General features: G+C 39.1%; 2 long non-coding RNA genes across 5 annotated transcripts; both read left to right on the plus strand.

Moving 5' to 3' along the window:
• Nucleotides 1-224: 224 nt before the first annotated feature.
• On the plus strand, nt 225-4,683 carry LOC110921854. Of its 4 annotated transcripts, none has more exons than XR_004880823.1 (3): nt 225-615; nt 1,379-3,645; nt 3,731-4,683. It is a non-coding gene; the product is annotated as an uncharacterized LOC110921854 (long non-coding RNA). The 4 variants fall into 4 exon arrangements; XR_004880822.1 differs by having other exon boundaries at nt 3,811-4,683; XR_004880824.1 differs by having other exon boundaries at nt 1,379-3,209; nt 3,308-4,683.
• Nucleotides 4,684-18,072: 13,389 nt separating this feature from the next.
• Nucleotides 18,073-27,925, plus strand: LOC118487216. Its single transcript, XR_004880825.1, has 3 exons — nt 18,073-18,203; nt 19,293-19,513; nt 27,819-27,925. It is a non-coding gene; the product is annotated as an uncharacterized LOC118487216 (long non-coding RNA).
• The last annotated feature ends 14 nt before the right edge of the window (nt 27,926-27,939 follow it).

Genomic DNA, 27,939 nt, shown 5'->3' on the forward strand with positions numbered 1-27,939 from the left:
TGTTTACATCGTCTATTTTTTCCCATTCGACAGGTTCAACATAACGTACAGGTCTTAAATCGACTTAGTTATAACTTAAGAATTCCCGCCGCATTGCGGCGGGTCGTAATTCTAGTTATTATAAATAATTACGTTAATTTTAAATATATTTTTTGTTTTTTTTTACTCCTTAAATTTCATCATCCCTCTCCGCAAAAATTTATTATTCCCTCTTGTTTTCCAGCCCCAAAAGGCGTTTCATTATCCCTCTCGAAAAAAATTGTATTCCCGCTTGTTTTCCATCCCCAAAAGGCCAAAACTACCCAAGTTCAGTTACATTCATCTTCTTCCCACTGCACCACATTTATCCTCTCAAACCTAATTGTAGCCGTCGTCAGCCATGGTCGACCCAAATGTAGGGACTTGCATAAAAAGCCTAATAATTCACCCTAAAATCGCTCAAGTCGTGGCGGAGGAGAAGCGACATTATTGAATCGTTCTCCAATTGCAAGGTTGGCCAACTCCAATATGAGTAGCAACGCGTCAAATCAACTATTCTTCGTCGTTTGTGGTTTTCTCTTAAAAAATATCATCAACAGGTTGTGCACCGAAGGAAATCTGCACCTTCTCTCTGAGGTATCTTATTCTTTGATCTCTTGTTTGATGACATGTTGCTTAATTGTTATACTTACGTTTTTAGATTGCTGATTTTTTTCGATTTCGTCAGATGATGTTTTAGGGTTTATATACAAGAAAATCACAAGTTCTGAATGAAATTAGTGTTTTTTTTTTTTAAATTAGTTGATCTTTTCGTTGTGATGTTTGCCTGAAAACGTAATTGTTTGTTTATAAGTTGTTAACTGATCAATACGTAAGATCTGTAAGGTATGATTGCTCTCGTATCTAATAGGTCAAATGATTTTTGAAAATTTGTGTGTATTTCAGTGGTTAATACGGGTAATGATTGCTACTGAACTGAACCAGTGGTTAACTTGTTACGTTTACTAGAATTCGCAAAACTAAAAGAATTAGAAAAAAGGCCTTAATTTTATCTGATTTTGGCCTTTAATTGACTGAGGTTGAAGAAGAGGTGTATTTGGAGGTGTTATATACAAGAAAATCACAAGTTCTTGAAGTATGGTGTTTGCACACCAACTGTTCGACAAAATGTTTCTTATAAAGGGTTCAACCAAATTTTCAAGAGGTGCGATCGGGATTTTAGCCTATAAAATACACTAAAAAAATCTTTTTAAGAGGGGCGTCCACCCATACACTTGGGTCCGCCCCTGCAACCACGTATATGATATCTTATACAGTAACTCAAGTTTTGGCATAATTGTTATTATTTGATTTTGAATTTTTTTTCCCTTTTTGAAAAAGAACTGAAATGCTTCTACAGATTCAGTAGAATTTAAGTTCGAAAACGAGTTTTTAAGAGATATCCCAGAAATGGACAACACAGACAGGAAGATATTGTATGAAGCTGTTGTTGAAGGGTGGTGGTCGAAAGCAAAATACATATTGAAAATCCACAAAAGTGCAGACACAGTGGCAATCAATGAAAATTCTGACACGATCCTTCACGTAGCAGTTGAAATGGGGCAGAACTATTTCGTAGAAAAACTGGTGGAGTTTTTAAAAGACGAAAAGATACTGAAACACAAAATTCTAAGGGTCGAACAGCCCTACACATTGCGGCAATGGTTGGTAATATGCACGCAGCCCAACTCTTGGTTCAGAAGAGGAAAGAGGAGCTGCTGGTGATTCTAGATAGCAAGGAAGAGTCACCATTGGATATTGCTTATGCCAAATAAGAAGATCAATAGATATACATATTTCTTGAAATGCCCTGATCTAAGCCTTTCTTCAGATAAGTGTCAGGAAAATGCTATATTGGCTGCTATTTTAGTAAAACAATATGGTGAGTAGCTAGTTAGTACTAGGGGTGGTAATCGTGTTGGGGTTGACGGTTGTAAATGGGTTGGATTTTAATTTCAGGTTCTGGTCATGTAAAGAATCACGTACTACTCCTAGCTAGTTATTACACCGTTTTATGGTAATTTAATGGGACAATAGTCGAAAGACTTGGCATTTATAGCGAAAACGATGTAATAACTAGCCCACTCCTAGCTAGTTATTACATCGTTTTATGGTACCGGCTCGGTACCGGTACCCGGTACCAAATGAAGTTCACCGTGACGTGCAATTCTCTAAAAACACTAAACATTTTTTTTAATTTTTTAATTTTTTTTGATTTTTTTGATTTTTAATTTTTTTTGATTTTGTTTTATTTATTTATATTTTTAGCCTATCAAGCCCAAATCCATCTTGATAAAACCCATCTTGACCTAAACCCATCCTAAAGAATGAATGATTGATTTAATTAATATAGCTATACACGAGATATTGGGAGGAGATAAAATTTAAGCTGCTTTTTTTTTTCTTTCTAGCTAAATAAACCCAATGAATTGTGTGAAATAAAGGAAGGGCTACATATAGTGGCCATACTATACAGAACTAAAAGTCAAAGTGATTATATTCCAAAACCTTTGGAATATAACACTTAAGCTTTATTTTAGCCATTAATAAGAACCCAAACATGTTTGACCTTTTACCTCTTCTTTTAGTCCCATTAGAGATAGTGATTTCACTTTGGTATCGACTGACTTGAAGTATTTTATTATAATATGTAATGGGCGTTCTGTATTTGTTAACAAGATTAGCTAAAGATATGTCGGATGTGTAGTTTTTTCATAACGGGTTAATTTAGGTTAAACAGCTTTAATGTTTGCATAATGGGTCAATTTCTATTTATATACCAAATTATAAGTTTGTGTATAGTATTAAGACTTGCTAAGCTTAAATGCTTAATGGAAATGGTAAAACAGAATAGTTATTTTTAATTTAATCTGGAAATGAACAGATGAAACCACGAGGATCAAAGTCGTTAAACTTGTTTGTTTCATTGTTTGAGGCGAAGACAGGTAAAGAGGGGGATCGGCTACGACTATTGACGATGGGGCAACTATAGGAGTTGCAGCGGCTGCTGTGGATGGAGCAACTGCAGGAGGTGTTGCGGCTATTGGTGGAGCCGCCAGAGGGGCACTAGAAATTGCGGTTTCATGACCGGTAGTTACAGATACAGGTGGTGGGGATGCTGATTCGGTCTCTCCATCTCTTTAAATAGTAAAAGAAAATAAGACAAAACTTAAAGTAATGTCACAAGATAGGTGGGTTAACAAACAGGTCCAGATCGACCAAAAACACTCTTATGTCCAAAATTAAAATTTCCATATTTGTGAACGGTATATTTTGCTCCTAAATGCAGAAATTAGAGTAGACGGTGCAGAATGACGGTTATATTATGTCATTTCAACTTATGCACTCTTGGGATTGTTCACATGTATATAAATCCAGAAATCATGGATATTGATGTTTTTTATAGGCTCTTTTTTTTTTGTTATGGAATAGTAAGCAACTAAATTGCATTAATTTTAAGTTTATTTTGAATTTCTGTTGAATGCTTAATCGTCTTCATCCCTAAATCTGTTTTGCACAGCACACCGCACCCAGCACTTGTCGCCGCCACACCCCGGCTTGCTATTGATTTTGACCAAGCGAAACATGGAGATTTTGAATTCGTGACACACATGACTTGTGTCTGAGGTAAATTTTTTATCCTTTTTTTTTGCTAATTGTTGAAAGTCATTAGTGTTTCGTTGAATAAAACCTATACCTCATAAATTTGTAGAGTTGATCATATTGATTTTGAATTCAAGTTGGTTTTCCTGAAAGTCATTAGTGTTTTGTTAAATAAACACTATACAATAGCCTCTGCACTTGAAACCTCAAGACCGACATCATCATGGGAAGGTAGAGGTGGCAGAGAAGGATTCGATGGAATTTTTCTAGGGGACAAGGTTTTGGACTGGCAATGGAATCACCTATTTCATATCTTGCTGATGATGATCTGTTTCATCCGCTGCTAGTGCTCGGACATGATCAACGGATCATTGGCAAATTTATCAGATGTTAGTAATTGGGATCATATGAAGTGGCTATTGGAATGTTTAGAAATTGTTGATACTTCTGTTATTTTATTGCCACTAAATTTAGGACTAATCTTGATAAGGCTGCTGTATATACTGGTATTTTTGTTTTTGTAGATATTATTGACTATGTTTGGAATGGGCTGCTAATTCTTCTGATCAGGTTTATGTAATCTTCTATAATATGTGAAGGTGAACCCGGCCACAACGCAGCGGATACTACTAGTTATCAACTAATGGGTAAAGAGTCTTATCATGAAGCCTCTTTTCATTAGGTGATGGCAATTCAGATAACTAGAGGTATTGAAAGACCCACCCTATCTTTGGTTGGAGAGCTTAAAGTGATGTCAAAGAAGTGAAGTTGTCATTTATTAATTGCTCTTACATCATGCTTGGCTGATGCGTCGGCCATAAGCAATAAGTGCAGGGAACAACTATATATGAAGTGGGAAAATGATGATTATTTTACTCGTATGAAGATTCTGAAAGAGATTCATGAACGCAATGAAGTTTTGGTATTTTGTTCAAATGTTTATTAATTATTTGTTTTGTATGTTTGATATTTAGACTTAGGTTGACACTTATTAAATATTTGTTTGCAAACATTTGGAATCTTTGGAAGATGATTGATTGAACTTTTTATTTGAAGTGATTATATTATGATTTCTACATTTTACAAATTTATTTTTATTATTTAATGTAAATAAATAATAAGTGCAATCAATAAAAATTTATATGATAAATGTCAATAGTATTTAATTTGGTGTGATTTTTGTGGCAAAAAATATGTGCCACTAAAAGCTCAAAAGTTTGTAGTGGCAGATAAAAAAGTGCCACTAAAAGCCTAAAGACTTTGCGCGGCAGATCGAAAAAGTGCCACTAAAAGTTTATAGAAAAAGGCCATATTAATATGCCGATTCCTGATAAAAAAAAAAAACATCAACAATAAATCAAAATAAAAAACCAATAACATCAAAATAGTCATAAACATGTCATAAAATAGATCGTTTGCCATTTGTTACTAATATAATGAACAAAATCAGCAATGTAATCGCTTAAAAACCTAACATAACTAAAAAAACATACCTCAACTTAAGATACTCCTTAAAAACATCGATAGTAAATCAAAATCAAAAAAACCAACAACCATTTCTTACTAAGATAATCAACAAAATCAACAAATATCATAGCATGCGGTTAACAGAAGATTCACCGGATACAAATATGCATCCGAATAAAGTATTAAGGATCCAAAACCATAAATAATCGGAAGACACAAAAAAAGACGTCGATTCAAGAGAAAATCAGGTCAGTATACGAGAATCAAAAACCAAAATCATAACTATATACTGAAACACATATCGAAAATATGAGAATGGGAGTTTCATCTTAACTTAAACAATGAAGATCATCATAACAAATAAAACATGAACAAATACAAAACAAACATATTGTATAATCATACCTTCTCCAGAAAGATTAAAGTGATGAAGATTGTGAAGATCAGAGGGCTAAAGATAAGAATATATTCATTTGAGTCGGTAATCATATAAGGGTTTCTTGGTTGAAGATATGAAAGATACACTGGGATTAGGTGAAGATCAGAGGTTTTCTGGGGAACCGTGAAGAAATTATGGGTAGTATTGTTAGGATCTGAGTTTACTTGTTTATGTTGTTTTTATAAGATGAAATGGAAGATGATAAACATAGGAATAATTTGCAGCGGAATGAATGAAAAACTTTCTAACATAAACAAGGAAAGAAAAGCTTTCATCATATATACTTCGTGTCAAATGATTTCATTACAAAATATTCAACATATGCATGAACACTTTCTCCCCCTCAGCTTGAGCTCACAATGTTAGTTCGTATAAGATGCAAGTGTGTGCGAAGATCTAATGGAACAGTACAGGCACTGTCTATTTATAGTACAATCCTAAACACTGTGGCATCTTTGCTGACATCACCTAGATAGTGACAGCTAACAATCTTAACAACCTCTAAACACTGATGATTACAGACACTGTTACATTAGACAATGATTAACTAATCCCTGATGAATGCAATCCGCTGATGATGCTCAACCACTGATGAAGACTGAGCAGTGCTTTCCATTAAGGTTGATCAGGCCTTTAACTTCCAGCAGTTCTTTGACTTCAACAGTTGATTGGTCATCAACAGACTTTGTATATCAGTAGACTTTTGTGTATAACAGACTTTAGTGAACAACAGACTTTAGAAATCAACAGATGTTGTATGCCATTGCCATTGGAGGGAAAAGGAGTTCAAAGCACTGTTATTAGGATCAGTTGTTACAGAACCAGTTTTGGCTTTGTATCATCTGTTCTTCAGGAAGGGTCACATGAGCCAACAAGTATGAAGCAGAATGTCTAATTAGAAATCTTTTATATGCTCTGAAAATGTGAGTCGGGTATTAAATTCGGGGATCCATTTCGTAAGAAGAAAGGGATGGGAGTTTTGGAGCCAAAACACCAAATTTTGATGCCCTCATTGAGTGCCACATCAGCCCTATATATATATAGTTTTGGTACAATTAGTATTTTTTATTATAGAAAGATGCATTTTAACATTTAAAATCAAAATCATTGATTTTCTACTTTAGATATGACGTGAGTAATTTTTTTTTTCATTTGCTTTTCAGAAATTTGTTTCCATCCTATAGGAAGAGTAACGTCTGAAAGCATGATATATAGCCTTGGGAGTCTTTTGGTTGACCTTCTTAGCGGGAAGCACATTCCGCCAAGCCATGTAAGAATACGCCTCCACTCTCCCCATCACCGATGATAGTAAAACTAAGGTAAGAGTCACCAATGTTCTTCTTAAACTGCACTTCCATGTATTTGGTGGTGCTGTATGGTGGTGCCCAGTGAAGTAGAGAGAATATAGAGTTTAGAGAAAGGACACAGAGAGAAAGATATTATGGGTCAAATAAGTTGTTGGGTAGGGATATGGCTGAAGTGGTGGGGCTCTTGTGCTGATCTATTAGATACGCATAAGTAATCTTTTAAGTTTAAACTTCCCATAGAATCACATCTTAACTTTTTTTTTATTTTTATTAGTAAATATTGGTTTTTATAGTTACAATCCGTTGTATGCATTAAAGATAGACTTTGGGTGACCTATAATCTGTATTACCCGTTCGACATTAATTCCATTTTTAGCCGAATATATTTTTACCCTTACAAGACAAGACACAAGGTCAACCAAGATCCACACCTTTAAAGTTTCAAATTTCAACTTCAACTGTAAGCAGATCTTGTAGGCAAGATTTTCACTCACTAACATGATTAGTATAATAGTTCCTTTTTTTGAAGGTGATGGTTTGGCCTATTACTAATGAGTGGATCAAGATGGGTTGTGTTTTACTGTTAAAGGGTAAAAGGAAAAATCTCTCAGAAGCGGACATATGATATATTGATTAAGAACCTGCTAGCGGAATTAATATCCAAAATGTGATTAACTTCATGAAGCATCCGAATTATGACTCTTTCTTCCATTTGAGTATGTTTATTTGGTAAAAATATTAATATTTATATTCTGATTGTCATTTGTTTTCAGGATAATTTAGTGGAATCATCCTCGAAACAAATATCATAAGTTCCAACACTTAATGTGGCTTCATTTCCTGTTACCATGAATAATCGAACTCCGTTTGACAGTATAACTTTTGAAGGTAATTATTTGGACCATTACATGATTAAATAAAAGTAAGTTGATTAAATAAAATGGATTTAGTGATAATTTTGTAAAATTAAGTTTACATGAAGATTGAATTCTAGAAGAAAATGGGGCTCTTTTTTTATTTAGTCTAATAATTGTGTGGATTGTTCTACTCAATGATGCAGGATTAAGTGGTTCAGTATGGCACTTACTTGAATAAAACAACCAAGTTCTTGGTTAGATTAAATGTTTTATAGCTAGATTTATGGAAATGTTCTAAAGCTTTTCTCCCTGTGATCGGCTATGTATGACACTTTGCTGCTACTTGTGATGCAAACACTAAAAGTGGAGGTCCTTTCAGTACCATGAGGTACAACGCTGAGCTAAGCCATGGTGCCAACAACGGTCTTGAAATTGTCGCTAGGCTACTAGAGCCAGTTAAGGAACAATCTTCTATCATCTCTACATTGTCTCCCCCCCCCTTCCCGTTTGAAGAGTGTCTTACTGATGAAACTTAGGAATAATGAATCTCATACCTTTGATGTTCTGTCAAATAATGTGACACTCGAGGTTTTTCCGAACGATCACCTTGTAATATTTTGTGTGTATATATATATTATTAAATGGAAACGTGATTTTTGCATGATATGTGTGATATGTATGTATTATGTATATATTTATATGAGAGCCGAAACCACGACCCGAGACCATGACTCGCAACCGGGCGGTTGCGAGTGGGCCTCTTGGTTTCGAGTGGCCCTTGGGCCGTAACCGGTTTGGGCCGAAACCCCCAAGCCCAACCCGAAACACCCCATATATATATCCCACCTCCTCCTCATTTCCTTCATTTGTTACACCAAACAAACACACACCTCTTCTATTTTCTCTCAACTAAAAACCCCAAGCCAACAACATCCAAACTCTTCCAAACTTTCGGTTCAAGCTCAAGGATCTCGGACGAGGAAACTCGGTCAAGACCAAATTCGGACACTCCATCTTCTCGGTTCTCTTTTCTTTGTTTTCGGCTCCTCCTTTCATAACCGGTTAGTGTTATCTTTGTGTATCTTTTGTGTATAAGATTTATGTTGGTTAAATGAACTAGAAGTATTATGCTTGGTTAGAAATACTATGCATGATTTTTAGGAAGATTGTGAAGTTTTGACTATGTGTGTTAAACCCTATGTATGATACTTGCTAACATGCTTAAATGGTTATGGAATAATGGTTTAAGGATGTTTAGGGCCAACCGAGTTATGTTAATGCCACTAAGTGTATGTTTTACTTGTTCTTGCATATTAATCTTGTTAGAAATAGGTGATTTTCGGTCCAAAAATGTGTGATTATGTTAACATGAAAACCCTAGGAAAAACTATGAACTTGATGAACTTGTTGAAGATAGTTTGAAGATTTTAAAATGGTAATGTTTGATCTATTGTTGTATATGGTCAAAATTAGGAAAAGTGTTTGTAGAAACCTTATTGGCTGTTTCCAAATATGGGTCTGATTTCATATGTACAATTTGGACTGTCTTTTCTGCATCATCACGTGTATATGAAAGTGACAGATTACGACTCGCAACGACAGCATTCCGACTCGCAACGACGGCATTACGACTCGAAACCACACGGTTGCGACTCGCAACCAAAGCATGACAAGTCGAAACCACGAGATTTCGACTCGAGACTACGACGGTTGCGACTCGCAACCAACACGTGACAACTCGAGACCACGATTGCGACTCGCAACCATAACGTGACAAGCCGAGACCACCTGGTTGCGACTCGAGACCAGCTGGTTGCGAGTGGGCTGTCCATTTTGGTTATTGGGCCATTTTGTGTTAACTTGGGCTATCTGTTAAATGGACTATGTGTTGCTGTTGACTGTTTAATTGTTTAGGCCGGCCCAATAACCCAATGACTGTTTACCTGTATGTATGTTACGTGCCTATATGTGCTTTTACGTGAATGCTTGTACACCGAACCTGACCTATACCGGTAACCATGTTAGGACGTGGTGACCAACGTGATTGACAAGTAACCTAAACCTACCGAGCAACCCAAGGTGAGTTCACAACTTAAAAGCATGCGTCCCGGTGGTTTGGGACACGAGACTAACAACCCTATCCCCTGGTAAAAAGGGGATACCATTTGCATACCTTCCCTAGTTATTGGGAACAAAACTTACTTTTCCTTCCCGGGTATTGGGAAACCTTTTGGTTAATTACTGTTTATACGGATTGCAACTAACGGCACTAAACGAAACTCTATCACTCAAGTCCCTACTACAAATACCGATTAGTCGCCGGGTTAGGCGAGCGGGTTATTAGTTGATAGCGCTATTTAGGTGTTTACCAGCCTCACACCGTGCCCTGGTTTGGGACGGGCGTGAACTAATGTACTCAGAAATCCGTCAATGATGATAGAACATTGACATCGGGGCATCCTGCGGATACGCAACGGTTACCTAGTGTTCGGTATTGGAAAAACAGTTTAGTCGCTAACTTTTGGGGTAGCTCCCCAGGGCATGTATAAACGGATAAATTAACCGGTGAAACAAAGTTTTTGGGTAATTAAAACTGGACAACTAGTGAACTCACTCAGCATTATTGTTGACCCCTTACTGCATGCTTTGCAGGTAACCAGTGACGATGGAGCTTGCAGCTTGGGAACGTGTAGTGTCTGTTCACCCCTGTGTTGGGTGTTACCTCATTTTGAATCATGAACTTGTTTTAAACTACCTTACTTATGCTTCCGCTACTTAGTACTGTTTTGAACCAAAACTTTAAACTCTGAACTTAATATTTGATAAGCTTACGAATAGTAAGTATTACTTTTGTTATCAACTAAAGTATTCAGTATAATTGGTGGCTGGATCCTGGTCAGTCACGCCCCCGAAGCGGGTGTTATCCGCAGGTGGATTTTGGGGGTGTGACAGATTGGTATCAGAGCCATTGGTTATAGTGAACTTGGTTTTAAAAAGGGGAAAATCTTTTTGGAGAAAACCAGACTATAACCCGTGACTCGCGACGACACTACACTCCAAGTGCAGGGCTCAACACTTTTGACCTCATAGCTCGGACCAGTGTTTACTTGTTCGCTTTATGTTTCCTGTTATGATATACGTACTAGTGTGCCTAAACTAGATAGATACACCTCTCTCTTCTATCTCATTCTCGCTACACTACGACATCACACTCATACTGTGTTTTCTGGTTATGAAGACAATGAGTGGACGCGGAAGAGGAAACATTAACATGACGCAGGCTCAGTTCACTAACCTGCTCAACACAGTGGCTGCGGCTTTTGCAGCTCACCCTATAGGTAAGCTCGTTGTTTTAGGATGTATAGATCCTACCGCCACATCGACTTTTCGCCTCTAAACCTATACGCTTCGCTTCTCACGAACAGGTCAGCATGCACCTGCGCAACCACCAGTGTGTACTTTCAAAACTTTCATGGATTGCAAGCCTCTCCCTTTCAACGGCACTGAGGGTGCCATAGGTCTTCTGCATTGGATTGAGAAAATTGAAGCTGTTTTTGCTGTCTGTGAGTGTCCCCCTGCGAATTGGGTGAAATTTGCTACTGCTACGCTTGAAGGGAGCGCGCTTTCTTGGTGGAAGGCGCAGATTCAGATGTTTGGATTGGAAACTGCAAATGCTACGGCATGGGAGGATTTCAAGGATATGATTAAGGATGAATACTGTCACCGGGACGACATCCACAAGCTTGAAAATGAGTACTATGAGCTCAAGATGGTTGGGTCAGAAATTGAAACCTACACCAAGCTGTCTAATGACTATGCCGCTCTTTGCCCAAACATGTCACGACCAATGTACCGAAGGATCGAACTGTACATCAAGGGTTTGGCTCCAGAGATTCGAAGCCATGTCACTTCAGCCAACCACACTACCATTCAGCCGATTGTTCGACTTGCTCACAAACTTACAGATCAGGCCGTAGAAGAGGGCCGGTTGCCCAAAAGGATTAGTGCCACTGTTGGAACTTCTAGTGACAGCAAGCGTAAGTGGGAAGGAAGTCAAAGCAAGGATGCTAACCCCACTCAGGCCCCAGCACAGCAAAGGAAAACTGAAAACAGCAAAGGCACCCAGCAACAGGGTGGCTACCGGGGAAGCTACCCAAAGTGCAACAAGTGTAACAGACACCACCATGGGGCGTGTAACAAGGGCCAGTGTCAGCGATGCCACAAGATGGGGCACGAAGCCAAGGATTGTAGAAGTCAGTTCCCAGCTAGACAGAATCAGCAACAACCCCAACAGCAACAGCAGCAGGGAAACAACCGGGCATGTTTTAAGTGTGGAGCTGAGGGACACTTTAAGAAGGATTGCCCTGAACTGAATCAGAACCGCAACAATAATCAGGGAGCTGGGAACAACAATCAGAACAACAATGCTGGGAATGGTGCTAGAGGAAGAGCTTTCGTGATTGGAGCTGGTGAAGCAAGGAATGACCCCAATGTCGTGGCGGGTAAGTTCCTACTCGATGATCGTTATGTTTCTGTGTTATTTGATTCCGGTGCCGATGCTAGTTATGTATCCCTACGTATTAGTAAGAAGCTTAAGCGTCCGCTTTCGTTACTAAGTTCTCCTCACCTCGTCGAGTTAGCTAATGGTAGAAACATCGAGGCCTCACATGTTGTCAAAAGCTGCAAACTAGAGTTGTCTGGTCAGACATTTAGTATCGATCTTTTTCCTGTTACTCTTGGAAGCTTCGACGTCGTTATTGGTATGGATTGGTTATCCAAGCATCGCGCGGAGATCCTCTGTCAAGAGAAAGCAGTTCGTATTCCTCGCCGTTCTGGCAAACCCCTCATTGTACAAGGTGGCAAAAGTGGAGAAATCTCCGGCGTTATCTCCTTCTTGAAGGCCCAGAAGTGTTTACGAAAAGGGCACACCGCTATCTTAGCACTTGTTACCAACACGCAGGAAAAGGAAATGAGGATTGAAGACTTTCCAGTAGTGTGTGACTACCCCGAGGTATTTCCTGAGGAACTACCTGGACTCCCTCCCCATCGTCAGGTCGAATTCCAAATCGAGCTAGCTCCCGGAGCAGCGCCTATAGCTCGTGCACCTTATCGACTAGCCCCCGCATAATTGAAGGAACTCTCTACTCAACTACAGGAACTTTTGGATAAAGGATTTATCCGCCCTAGTTCATCACCCTGGGGAGCACCGGTACTCTTTGTTAAGAAGAAGGATGGCACGTTCCGAATGTGCATTGACTACCGTGAGTTGAACAAGGTTACCATCAAGAATCGTTACCCTCTCCCGCGAATCGACGATTTGTTTGATCAACTGCAAGGATCGAGCTACTATTCTAAGATTGATCTGCGATCAGGCTACCATCAGTTAAGGGTCCGTAACGAAGATATTTCCAAAACTGCATTCAGAACTCGTTATGGTCATTATGAATTCCTCGTTATGCCCTTCGGAATGACCAACGCCCCTGCAGTGTTCATGGATCTCATGAACCGAGTATGCAAACCCTACCTCGACAAATTTGTGATCGTGTTTATAGACGACATCCTGATCTACTCGAAAAGTCAGGAAGAGCATGAGCAACACCTACGCCTTATCCTCGAACTCCTTCGCAATGAGCAACTGTATGCCAAGTTCTCGAAATGCGACTTCTGGCTTCGAGAAGTCCATTTCCTTGGGCACGTGGTTAACAAGGATGGAATCCACGTCGACCCAGCTAAGATCGACTCTATAAAGAATTGGCCTACCCCTAAGACTCCGACTGAAGTTCGCCAATTCTTGGGATTGGCAGGTTACTACCGCAGATTTATTCAGGGATTCTCAAGGATCGCTCAACCCCTCACTACACTCACTCAGAAAGGCGTCGCCTACAAGTGGAATGAAGCACAGGAATCTGCTTTTCAGAGGCTTAAGGATAACCTCTGCAGTGCTCCTATTCTCTCGTTACCTGAAGGCACTGACGACTTTGTGGTCTACTGCGATGCGTCTATTCATGGGCTCGGTTGCGTGTTGATGCAACGCGAGAAAGTTATTGCTTACGCCTCTCGACAACTTAAGACGCACGAAAGGAACTACACAACACACGACTTGGAACTGGGAGCAGTGATATTTGCGCTTAAGATATGGAGACATTACCTGTACGGTACCAAGTGCACCATTTACACCGATCATAGGAGTCTCGAGCATATCTTTAAGCAGAAAGAATTAAACATGCGACAACGTCGATGGGTTGAACTTCTGAATGATTATGAATGCGCCATCAAGTATCATCCGGGCAAGGCCAATGTTGTGGCGGACGCCCTCAGCCGGAAAGACACTGTACCAAAGCGCGTGCGAGCATTACAACTTACCATCCAGTCTAGTCTCCCTACCCAGATTCAAAATGCTCAGATTGAAGCTCTGAAACCGGAAAACATCAGGGCTGAGTCCCTGCGAGGATCGAGACAACAACTAGAACAGAAAGAAGACGGCGCCTACTATGTGGCAGGGCGCATTTGGGTCCCACTTTACGGAGATCTACGAGAGCTTGTGATGGACGAAGCCCATAAGTCCCGTTATTCAGTACATCCTGGTGCAGATAAGATGTACCACGACTTGAAAACCACATACTGGTGGCCTGGCATGAAAGCCCACATAGCAGCCTATGTTGGCAAGTGTTTGACCTGTGCAAGAGTCAAGATCGAGTATCAGAAACCAGCAGGCCTACTACAGCAACCCGAAATCCCGAAATGGAAATGGGAACAGATTTCCATGGATTTTGTTACAGGGCTACCTAGATCTCAACGCGGGAATGATACTATTTGGGTGATAGTAGATCGTTTGACTAAGTCTGCACACTTTCTGGCCATTAAGGAAACAGACAAGTTTTCTACCTTGGCAGAAATCTATTTGAAGGAAGTAGTCTCCAGGCACGGGGTGCCAACTTCTATTATTTCCGACCGAGACGCTCGTTTTACTTCCGAGTTGTGGCAAGCTATGCACAAATCCTTTGGCTCACGTTTGGACATGAGCACCGCTTATCACCCGCAAACGGATGGGCAGTCTGAACGCACCATCCAAACCCTGGAAGACATGCTTAGAGCATGTGTGATCGATTTTGGCAAGAACTGGGAGAAGCATCTACCGTTGGTGGAATTCTCCTACAACAACAGCTACCACACTAGCATTCAGGCGGCACCTTTTGAGGCATTGTACGGTCGTAAATGCCGATCACCTCTCTGCTGGGCGGAAGTCGGTGACAGTCAACTCACAGGCCCAGAGTTAGTGGTAGATACAACTGAAAAGATTTCACAGATCAGGCAACGCATGGCGGCAGCTCGTGACCGTCAGAAAAGCTACGCTGATAAGCGTAGGAAACCTTTAGAATTCCAGGTCGGGGACCGGGTTCTACTTAAAGTCTCACCCTGGAAGGGTGTGGTCCGTTTCGGTAAACGGGGCAAGCTGAATCCACGGTATGTTGGACCATTCGAAATTACCGAGAAAATCGGTAAGGTTGCTTATAGATTAAACCTGCCTGCAGAGCTGAGTGCAGTGCACAACGTTTTTCACGTATCTAACCTGAAGAAGTGTTTGTCGGATGAAACACTTGTAATTCCTTTTAAGGAACTGACTATTGATGAACAGCTACACTTTACTGAGGAACCGATTGAGATCACGGATCGAGAAATCAAAACCCTCAAACGTAGCCAGATACCCCTTGTACGAGTTCGTTGGAACTCACGGCGCGGCCCAGAGTTTACCTGGGAGCGGGAGGACCAGATGAAGTCCAAGTATCCCCAGTTATTCCCAAACGAAAACCCCAGCACTGAAGCTACAGCCGAATTTCGGGACGAAATTCCAAACTAACGGGGGGATGATGTGACACCCCGTTGAAACACGCTAGCTTGGCAGTGGCTGCTTCAACTTTCGGGACGAAAGTTCTTAAAACTTGGGGATAATGTGACACTCGAGGTTTTTCCGAACGATCACCTTGTAATATTTTGTGTGTATATATATATTATTAAATGGAAACGTGATTTTTGCATGATATGTGTGATATGTATGTATTATGTATATATTTATATGAGAGCCGAAACCACGACCCGAGACCATGACTCGCAACCGGGCGGTTGCGAGTGGGCCTCTTGGTTTCGAGTGGCCCTTGGGCCGTAACCGGTTTGGGCCGAAACCCCCAAGCCCAACCCGAAACACCCCATATATATATCCCACCTCCTCCTCATTTCCTTCATTTGTTACACCAAACAAACACACACCTCTTCTATTTTCTCTCAACTAAAAACCCCAAGCCAACAACATCCAAACTCTTCCAAACTTTCGGTTCAAGCTCAAGGATCTCGGACGAGGAAACTCGGTCAAGACCAAATTCGGACACTCCATCTTCTCGGTTCTCTTTTCTTTGTTTTCGGCTCCTCCTTTCATAACCGGTTAGTGTTATCTTTGTGTATCTTTTGTGTATAAGATTTATGTTGGTTAAATGAACTAGAAGTATTATGCTTGGTTAGAAATACTATGCATGATTTTTAGGAAGATTGTGAAGTTTTGACTATGTGTGTTAAACCCTATGTATGATACTTGCTAACATGCTTAAATGGTTATGGAATAATGGTTTAAGGATGTTTAGGGCCAACCGAGTTATGTTAATGCCACTAAGTGTATGTTTTACTTGTTCTTGCATATTAATCTTGTTAGAAATAGGTGATTTTCGGTCCAAAAATGTGTGATTATGTTAACATGAAAACCCTAGGAAAAACTATGAACTTGATGAACTTGTTGAAGATAGTTTGAAGATTTTAAAATGGTAATGTTTGATCTATTGTTGTATATGGTCAAAATTAGGAAAAGTGTTTGTAGAAACCTTATTGGCTGTTTCCAAATATGGGTCTGATTTCATATGTACAATTTGGACTGTCTTTTCTGCATCATCACGTGTATATGAAAGTGACAGATTACGACTCGCAACGACAGCATTCCGACTCGCAACGACGGCATTACGACTCGAAACCACACGGTTGCGACTCGCAACCAAAGCATGACAAGTCGAAACCACGAGATTTCGACTCGAGACTACGACGGTTGCGACTCGCAACCAACACGTGACAACTCGAGACCACGATTGCGACTCGCAACCATAACGTGACAAGCCGAGACCACCTGGTTGCGACTCGAGACCAGCTGGTTGCGAGTGGGCTGTCCATTTTGGTTATTGGGCCATTTTGTGTTAACTTGGGCTATCTGTTAAATGGACTATGTGTTGCTGTTGACTGTTTAATTGTTTAGGCCGGCCCAATAACCCAATGACTGTTTACCTGTATGTATGTTACGTGCCTATATGTGCTTTTACGTGAATGCTTGTACACCGAACCTGACCTATACCGGTAACCATGTTAGGACGTGGTGACCAACGTGATTGACAAGTAACCTAAACCTACCGAGCAACCCAAGGTGAGTTCACAACTTAAAAGCATGCGTCCCGGTGGTTTGGGACACGAGACTAACAACCCTATCCCCTGGTAAAAAGGGGATACCATTTGCATACCTTCCCTAGTTATTGGGAACAAAACTTACTTTTCCTTCCCGGGTATTGGGAAACCTTTTGGTTAATTACTGTTTATACGGATTGCAACTAACGGCACTAAACGAAACTCTATCACTCAAGTCCCTACTACAAATACCGATTAGTCGCCGGGTTAGGCGAGCGGGTTATTAGTTGATAGCGCTATTTAGGTGTTTACCAGCCTCACACCGTGCCCTGGTTTGGGACGGGCGTGAACTAATGTACTCAGAAATCCGTCAATGATGATAGAACATTGACATCGGGGCATCCTGCGGATACGCAACGGTTACCTAGTGTTCGGTATTGGAAAAACAGTTTAGTCGCTAACTTTTGGGGTAGCTCCCCAGGGCATGTATAAACGGATAAATTAACCGGTGAAACAAAGTTTTTGGGTAATTAAAACTGGACAACTAGTGAACTCACTCAGCATTATTGTTGACCCCTTACTGCATGCTTTGCAGGTAACCAGTGACGATGGAGCTTGCAGCTTGGGAACGTGTAGTGTCTGTTCACCCCTGTGTTGGGTGTTACCTCATTTTGAATCATGAACTTGTTTTAAACTACCTTACTTATGCTTCCGCTACTTAGTACTGTTTTGAACCAAAACTTTAAACTCTGAACTTAATATTTGATAAGCTTACGAATAGTAAGTATTACTTTTGTTATCAACTAAAGTATTCAGTATAATTGGTGGCTGGATCCTGGTCAGTCACGCCCCCGAAGCGGGTGTTATCCGCAGGTGGATTTTGGGGGTGTGACAAATAATTATACATATCATATATGTACCGACATACTATATATATTTTTTTTGCAATTAATTAGAAACAATAGTTGCTTTGGATTCAAATTGTTGTCTTTTGTTTTTAAAGATCAACAACGCAGAAGGCATTGGTGGCAATCATCAGGGTTTTGGTAGCAACTTGACTCATGATTTTTTCAAAAATAGGTAATAATATTTGTGCATTTATGTTTTCATTTTCCATTTAGATTTTTATGTTTATTCAAGAATTTTTGAACATTTGTGAGTTTTTGTTATCAGAACAAATATCTAAGTAGGAGGTGGGTGCTTGAAATAGCCGTTGTAGAATCTTCATGTACAAAGCAGTAATTTAGATTATCTTCTTGCGTAGGGAAAAACATCAATAAAAGAAGCATAGATAACAAACTGCATTTTTTCCTTTGTATATATGCTAGGATCAACTATTATTTGCTTATATTTTTATTAATACTCAATGCCATCTGTTGCACGCCAAGTGTTTGTGATTTTGCTTAAATGAATAGACAACATTGGTTATTTAGTGGTATTCTTTGTGAACAATTCTCAAAAACCCTAAAATAGAAGGTTGTGAACAGAGGTTTAAGCAAAAAAAAAAAAAAAAAAAACAGAGGTTAGAGTCGGAGACACTGATTTAGGCAAGAGAGAGGGAGTCATAGTGATAGAGATATGACTGTTATACAAACTAATTATATTAACAGTGTTGACATAAGCGTTTAAATGTGGGACTTGAACCATTGACCTCATGGGGAGAGGCAAGATTTTATCAAGTGAGAAAAATTAAGAGAAAATCACGTATTAGTGCCATAGATTAGAGTCGGGCTGATTGGATTCTTAGTAGGTTCTGACTTTTGAATAAATTTCCTAAATGGTTTCTGCAAAAAAATATATGAGAACTTAGATTTTCAAAACATAATGACTCCTATATAAGGGCAAGACGTCATGAGGCGTTGATGTCAAGCCGAGGCACGAGCTACACATACTTGGTTATAGTTGGTGGGTTTGCGCCTTTGTTCCAATTGGTAGAAAGGTTGTAAGTGAGTCAAGACACCTATGATTTATTTGTTTCGGAATTCATAAATAGATTAATCAAGATTCCACAACAATGCCAATGTGAGTTAAGACACCTATGATTTATTTGTTTCGGAATTCATAGTGGGTCGTATCTTCTCCCAGATGGTATGGTGGCATATTGAGTTAATTGCCTTAAAATCTTTCCAATTCTCTGTTTTCTAATTTTGTCAGTGTCTTTGTTTCTAGCATATGGACAAGTACAATACATGAAGATAGCATACCATGGATGCAGATTGTTATCGAAAGATGAAAAAGTCGCTACACATGGGAACACTCTTATTATAGATGCTTTTGATGGTCCTAATTACGCACACATTGATACATTTATCTCTTTAGCTGAAGCATCTTTTTGCTTAGCTCATACATTTCAAGGATAGTAATCCGTATAAAATCTCAGAAGTAGAAGGGTAAGGAGCACTTATAACTTGAACCACTAAATCTCTTTAAAATATAGCATATTTATTACATACTCAATTCTTGACTGATGCTGTAGACTGTAGTTGTAAGTGGCTTCACTATGGGAAACTGATGACTAGAGTAATTGTTATTTTATTACTTATTTTTTATCTTAAATTATTTTAATGCTTATTAAATATTGATCTGAATTCATTTAGCCGGTGAACATTTGTTCAACATGTTATAAGACACACTTGATTCAACACTGTTGGGATTGAACCCTAACAGAGGAACAGATAATGTAAAGCCAAAACCGGATCCGATCAGTGGACACTTAATAAGCAGCAGTTTGCTCTAATCTTTCCCCTTGACAGTGGTTATCCAACAACTGATCAATCTTGAAGTGCTGCTCAAATACAACAACTGATAAACCAAACTCTGATGATTATCTAACAACTGCTGAAGACAAACTCTGTTGCTCTATCTACTGCCGTCTCCTAAGTACTGCTGAAGATTCAAGCACTGCCCTCTCAAAGACTGATCACCTTTGAAGAAAGCACTGAAGACTCAACATCTGTGCTAAGGCTACAACAGTGGAACGTGAAGCAGTAGTTTCCTTATGTTTTGTACTTTAGTGATTATCAGATGTTACATAACAGTAGTTTGTATAGAACAGTATTTATAGTTTGTTAGGTCGTTAGATGTCACTATCATGGTGACGTCAGCTGAAGCATATCAGTAGTTTGGTTTGCCTATAAGTATGACAGTACTCTGTACTGTTACACTTGATCGTTTTGAGTGAGTTTTTCTCCTCAATTCATCCTTTCATCTTGTGCAACCAACTCTGGTGTATCAGGCTGAGGGGGAGTTTAGATTGTAAGGTTTGACTATAATCTTTTGCTTTTATGTAAATCTTTTGACTCAATGAAAAGCAATTGTTTATCAATCTACACTTTCCTTTGTTTGTGTTTACAAAGTTTGCTACTCATTTCCGTTGCACTTATTCGTTTTATGCAAACAAACACACTCACAGACAGCCTCCGATCCTAACAATTGGTATCAGAGCTTGGACAGTCAAATTCGATCTTACAATCAATTTGACATAACAGTTCAGCTCAAAAGTTATTTGATACTAAAAGGGTTGGTTGTACCCAGTTGAAAATCAGAGTAACGAGTGAATCATGGTCAAAATGGTTATTCAAAAACTCTGTAAATCAACCAAGATGTCATATGACACACAAATCTCACACAACAAGTGTTTTCATGCATATGTCACTCATAGTTTTCAGATCTGTAAAATATCTGATAAATTATGGGATCGTTCGATGCTTTCAAAATTGATTTCAATTGTTGTTTTGATATTTGTGATGTTTTCAACAAACAACTAAAGTATGTACCTCATTTCAGTAAAACTTGTGTTCATCTAAAACACTAGAATACTGCTGAAAAGGAAAAGAGGGAATAAAACTTTGGTCAAAATCTCTCATGTGCTCAAAGGCAAGTTGAGTACCTTCACAAGGATCAAATCAACTTTGTCAAAAACACATTGAGAAAATAAGAGGTCAAAACAGTCCCAATCATAAGTAATGTGAGATTTGTAATAAAACATGCTCAAACATGGTCAGGTTTCTCAAAACATTGCTTCAAAACGATTATGGACAAAGTATGTTCAAAATATAATCTCCTAGTGAGTATTTCTGAACATATGAATAAAAAGGGTAAAAAGGGAAAAGGAAAAAGGAACAAATCTCAAAGTGTAGCTATCTCAAAACCTTTGAAATCAAAAGCAAAAGAGTATAAGCATAAAACACTCTTGAGGTTCAAATTAGATCATCAGTAATCATTTTGCAACTGTGTGCATTCATCAATACAGGAATTGTTCTGGTTGCAATAGTATCTCCAGTGATGATGCTTAAATGGATTTACAATCAATTGACAAGAAAATGACCCAAACAATGGTCAAGATAACTTGAGAATAATATGATCATGAATTCACTGGAAAACTGTTAGATCCTTTTGATTATTTTCAAAATTTCCTTTAATTTTTGTTAAGGAATTTTTTTTCTGAAATAAAAACCAGATATATTTTATTCTTTTATGAAATATATTTTGTTCTTTTACTCATTTTTAATAGTAAAAGTTCATCTTTGGTCTGGATGTAATTACCTTGTTTTTGTGTGTAATTACTATCCCTAAAACTGGTCAAAAGGAAATGACATACATATCAAGGTCATGTTAAGCCCAAGTTAGGTTTTCACTGATCATAAATTGATTGCAAATTGACTTAGACTACTGAGATACTCATGCTCTAATTCTTGTAATTAGACACAAAATGAGCAACTCTAGTAGAAATGCCTTCATCATCTGGGATGCTGAACCATTGTCTAAATAATAGACATTTGGCAAATCCTTGAACAAAATTCCGTGTAGATAACTGTTGACAATTTATTTTTGATAATTTACATCTAAAATGTATTTTGTTAAGAATAGCATCTCAAATGCTCAACAGATGTTAGATAAGATACTGTGCCTTCACAAAGCAAAATCAAGTTCTACATCTGAACAAGCAGATGCTAACATTGTTTGTCAAATGTTGAAATACTGCTGCACTATCAGTTGTTGAACGAACCTTCTACCATTGTTGTTTCTAAAATGCTGTTGTGCCTTAACATCTGTTCTCTAAAGTCTGTCCACTGCTAAAGTGTCAACCTCTGTTCTCCAAAACACTGATGTTTAAAATCCTTGTTACATCCACTGTTTCATTTTATTACCGTTGTAACTACTGGTGCTTGATTCATCAGTAGTTGTCAAAACAACGGTCCTCCATTATTTACCATTCCATCATATGTTTGACACGTGGTCAGTTTTTAGCCTTCAGATCAAAAATAACCGCTGCCACATCATCAATCACTTTTCCCTAAATAAAACCCTGATTAAATCCAAACAGGGTTTTACTGTCGAATTGAATTCCAAAAGTTCTCTTCTCATAACAGTTTCCCTCTCATAACTCCAAAAACTTCTTCGATCTTCTTCATCCAAAATGACGAAACCAAAATCGAAGTCAAAATCAAAACCAACATCTTCTTCCACAACAGCAGATGCCACTCAAATGGCTGCTGAAACGCCGGAGATTTGCTACAAATCTCCACACAACTATGTAGGTATACTCACAAAACCTACCGATAACCACACCTTCGATTCCATCCTTGACATCCTTTCTGCATCAAAGTACAAAATGTTGATAACAGCAGACGCGCCTATTTACCTTGACACCCAGAGAGAGTTCTGGAAAAATGCCACCCTTGAAAAACAAGGAGATATCATCGCCGCCATCAACTCCTCGATACAGGGTAAGAAGGTAAACATCTCACCAAAATCCATCTCTGAAACCTTTAAACTCGATGATTTAAATGGAAAAACCTCTTTTACAAAAGACGAGTTGGTAAAGGATTTCATGAAAAGGGGCTATGCAGAACAACCAAACAGGGACACCCTACAAAAGGGTTACTTCCCTTCTGCACCCAGATTTTTATTCCACACACTGATCATGTGTGTTTCAAATAAAACAATGTCCTTCAATGAGATACCAACAAAAATCCAATGCCTGGGGTATGCAATCTTGAACAATGAAAACTATAACTACTCCCAGGAAATATTTGATGATTTGGTAAAGAACGTTGATAATAAGGCATTTCTGCTCTTTCCGAGGTTTCTAAGTTACTATTTTGAACAAAAGTTTGTTGAGAAAGAAGCAGAATTGCCCAAACAAGGTGTCTCATTCAAAATAAACTGTTTAACCATAGAAACTTTTTCAAGAATGATGGCACCAATAAAATTAAAAACAAAAGGGGCAGAGCAGATTTTAGAAACTGCCACTGGCCTATAGAAACCACTACTGAGCCCACTACTCCAGGTGATCAGAGTAGCACATCCACTGCTCTGAAACCCACACCTGCCACCACCAAAAAGACCAAAAGAAAACCATCCAGAAAACCCACCAAACCCATAACAAAGGCAAATCTGGAAGATGAGATCCCAGAGCAACTGCTAGTGACAACACAAAAGTCACCAGAAACCACTGCTGCTACTTCCTCACAGCAATTGGTAGAAAGATCTCAACCCCAGCCTCAAACTCCTCTTGCATCCTCACAAAAGGATCAAGTTGTAAGCACAGGGACACCACAATATGAAGCTCTAGGTCCACTCGGATCTATCTTCCATAGTCCTGATCCCAAGGACATGTCTCTTTCTACACCCATACCCTCACCAATTATATTGCCAAAATCAATAATACCCCTGTTGCATGCAGTTGATATTGCACAGACACAAACCAGTTCCTCTCAATCACCCATTACTGAGATCATACCTCCACAAGTGTCTGGGTCTGATGTTAATACCTCTGTTATCCAAGCAACAGTTGAGGAGGCTACACCCCCCGAGTTACAAGTAACTCTCGGTGGTAGTTCAAGTGGAGCAGCAACTACAACTGATGGATCAACAGATCTTCAGTTGGACAGTTGTTACATAACTAAGACTCCCTTGAAGGAAATTTCTTCCATGGCAACATCGGTAACCACCAGTAAGTGATCTTTAGCTGCTGGTAACATCAAAGGTTTATCGGTTGCTGAAGAAAGAAGTCCCCAGTACCAAGAAAAAGGGGCATCAATGGATGACTTTTGGGCAACAGCTCCTAAGTCACACATCGATACAACCACCACTGGTGGGGATTCAGATGATCCTGTTAAATCAGGTGATGTTTCAAGATACAACGAATTGACGGTCAGAGTTGAAAATCTAGAATCTACAGTTGCAGAAATAAAAGATATGGTGCAGCAGCTGTTAAAAGCTCAAATAGCCCAATCTTCTGCTCCTCCTGCTCAAGCACCTGCTCCACAAGCATTTGCTGCAAATGAGCTATGGAATATTCTCCAACCACTGCTTGAACATCAGCAACAATTGGCTGCTAAACAGCACGCAAATCAAGTACAAATGCTGACTAACATGGTGGAGTCTCGGTTCAAAGACACTCAAGCAGACATCAAGGCTATAAAGGCCGGCATACAACAGAATGCTCAAAGGGAGAAAGGCCCATCTACCATTTTCTTCATGGATACACCCCTGGCAGATAATGCCAAAAAGGGGGAGAAAACCAAGCTGAAAAAGAAAGGTATAGAAGATGGGATATACTTTGAACCAGAAAAACCCAAAACCACAAAAACTTCAACAGCTGATACAACAGTAGTTACAAAAACTGCTGTCAGTAGCCAAACAGCTGCCATCTCATCAACACACACACCTCCAACACACACAACTACTATTTCAACACACACCACCACAACTACCGTTCCATCTCCATCACCATCTGTGTCTATAACACAAAAACCACCACTATCATCATCTACAATCACATCACCACCACTGCCTCCTGCCATAAAGCAGAAGACAGCAGATGTTATAACATCTATTGTAATGACAACAGTGGTTGAAACACCAGTTGTTTCAACTACTGTCAGTCAGTCACAATCACAAACCACTGATCCACCCAAAACATCATCAGCCTCTCCTCCATTAAAAAGGAGAAGGGTTTTCATTCCTGATGATGAGTCACCACCACCATCACCACCATCACATCCTTCATTCCCTGCTCAAAAGCAGAAGACATCCGCTGACACATCAGCAGTTGTAATGACAGCAGAAGTTGAGACACCAGTTGTTTCAACAGTTGTTAGTCAACCATCCACCACTGCTCTATCCTTTCCTATATCCCAACCAAGGCTCTTTAGCAGAAAAAGAAAGCCTATTACTGCCGATGAAGGGATACATGATCCAAATGCTGAAAAATATCCACTAGAGCTTGATGCCATCAAAAATGAGATGAGGCAGTTTTATATAGAAACAGATCCTTCAAAAAGAAAATTCTCCTCACTCATTGGCTACATAGCTCCAGAAGATATAACTGATTATCTCAAGTTAAAGGCTAGGCAAGCTAAAGTCAAAGCTAAAGTTGACAGTGAGAAAGAAAGGCTAAGCGAGGTAGGCATTGCTAATAGACTGGAGTTCTACCTTGCAAAGGTTAAGCAGATGGAAGAATTTGCTCAAGAGCTAGAAAAGGAAATGGCTGATCAAAAGAAGAGATTGAGAGAACAACTTCTAGCCTTCATCATGAAAGAAAAGTTCTATTCTGCTGAAGAATCTCAGTTTAAAGAATGGCCTTTAATAGCTTGAAGCATGAGGCTGAAAGGATCCAAAAAGTCAAAAATGATCCTTCAAAGAAGAAAACTGCTCCAAACTGGAGTAAGTACAAAAGGCTCATTGCTGATCTCACTGCTGAGTATAAAAGAAAGAAAAGGGAGTTGGTGGATGCCAAGATAGACACTGCTGAAGCCATATCAAAAAGGTCTAGGCAGCAAACAGATGAAGCCTATGAAAGGCTGAAGAATAGAAAAACTGCTGAATCAAGGGCTGCACAGAAACGAGAACAAATGTTGAAACTTGAACAGAAGATAGACAACCTCAACACAGTGTTGAAAACAGCAGACAACCTTACACTACAACAGCTGACTGAGGCAGAGGTTAAAGAAAAAGAAGCAGAGTACTTCAAAGACATCATCATGAAAATGGTTCTGAAAGAAGGCAACTCAACAAAGCTTCAGAGCCTGTTTGAAAAGGCATTAAACAAATCTGCATCACCAAACACTGCAACAAATACTTCAGAGATTGACAGGCAAGAACTCATTGAACAAGAAACTGCAGATGACATAGCTGCAGCAAACAATGTCATTGAAGAAGCCCTCAAAAGAATGTCTGATAGTTTGCATGTGTTTTCAAGGCCATTATCTCTCAACTCATCTGGAAATAAATCTCTCCCAAGAAACCCATTAGGCTTTAAAATACTAAAGTGGATGTCTGTTCAAAAGACCCACGTATTGACTTTGGTCAGAGCCAATGGTGAGGTGAAGCATATATCAAGGAAAGAAGCACTAGGCCTTAGTGTTCAAGATTTGCAGGATCTCCTTGAGCTTTCATTGTGCAGGGATGAAGATGACCAGAGTGCCAAAGAATTTGAAGCTGAATTCAAAGAACAAGCTAAGGCACTCTTGATGAGTAATAAAGGTCCCGAATAAGGAAGGGTTTTTGCATTATCTGTTCCAGGGGGAGATTGTTGGGATTGAACCCTAACAGAGGAACAGATAATGTAAAGCCAAAACCGGATCCCATCAGTGGACACTTAATAAGCAGCAGTTTGCTCTAATCTTTCTCCTTGACAGTGGTTATCCAACAACTGATGAATCTTGAAGTGCTGCTCAAATACAACAACTGATAAACCAAACTCTGATGATTATCTAACAACTGCTGAAGACAAACTCTGTTGCTCTATCTACTGCCGTCTCCTAAGTACTGCTGAAGATTCAAGCACTGCCCTCTCAAAGACTGATCACCTTTGAAGAAAGCACTGAAGACTCAACATCTGTGCTAAGGCTACAACAGTGGAACGTGAAGCAGTAGTTTCCTTATGTTTTGTACTTTAGTGATTATCAGATGTTACATAACAGTAGTTTGTATAGAACAGTATTTATAGTTTGTTAGGTCGTTAGATGTCACTATCATGGTGACGTCAGCTGAAGCATATCAGTAGTTTGGTTTGCCTATAAGTATGACAGTACTCTGTACTGTTACACTTGATCGTTTTGAGTGAGTTTTTCTCCTCAATTCATCCTTTCATCTTGTGCAACCAACTCTGGTGTATCAGGCTGAGGGGGAGTTTAGATTGTAAGGTTTGACTGTAATCTTTTGCTTTTATGTAAATCTTTTGACTCAATGAAAAGCAATTGTTTATCAATCTACACTTTCCTTTGTTTGTGTTTACAAAGTTTGCTACTCATTTCCGCTGCACTTATTTGTTTTATGCAAACAAACACACTCACAGACAACCTCCGATCCTAACAAACACACTAATTATAATGCCACCGTTAAATTTTGAACCATTAAACTCGCCTGGAGCTAATATTTTAACCATCATTATGTCAATTTGTTTGAATTATTTTATTATATGATAGTTAATAGATAAATAATTTATCTAAAAACGGGTGGTTTGACCAGAGTCTTTATTTCTTCTCGGCCCGTTAGCGAACTCAATGTTGTTGCCACTACAGTTCAGAAGATAACAAAAGTTAATGAACACTTAGTAAATTGTGTTTTTGTTGTTGAGTAATAATGGTTTGTTTACACCAATTTGGGTAATAGTTTGATTTTTTGACTAAAAAAGTCAAAGTTGGTGCTGTTTTTTGCTTTCTAATATATGGTGGTGTGTTGTAGGTGGAAGGCTCTGGACTCCGCAGCTTTGTGTACACTAGGAGCACTTGCATTAGCCACTAAACCTCCTACCAATGAATTGATGGAATGACAACTGGACCGAATTAATGGAAAAAAAAAAGAA

This window comes from Helianthus annuus, chromosome 15, assembly GCF_002127325.2.
Source record: "Helianthus annuus cultivar XRQ/B chromosome 15, HanXRQr2.0-SUNRISE, whole genome shotgun sequence".
NCBI classification, from domain to species: domain Eukaryota; kingdom Viridiplantae; phylum Streptophyta; class Magnoliopsida; order Asterales; family Asteraceae; genus Helianthus; species Helianthus annuus.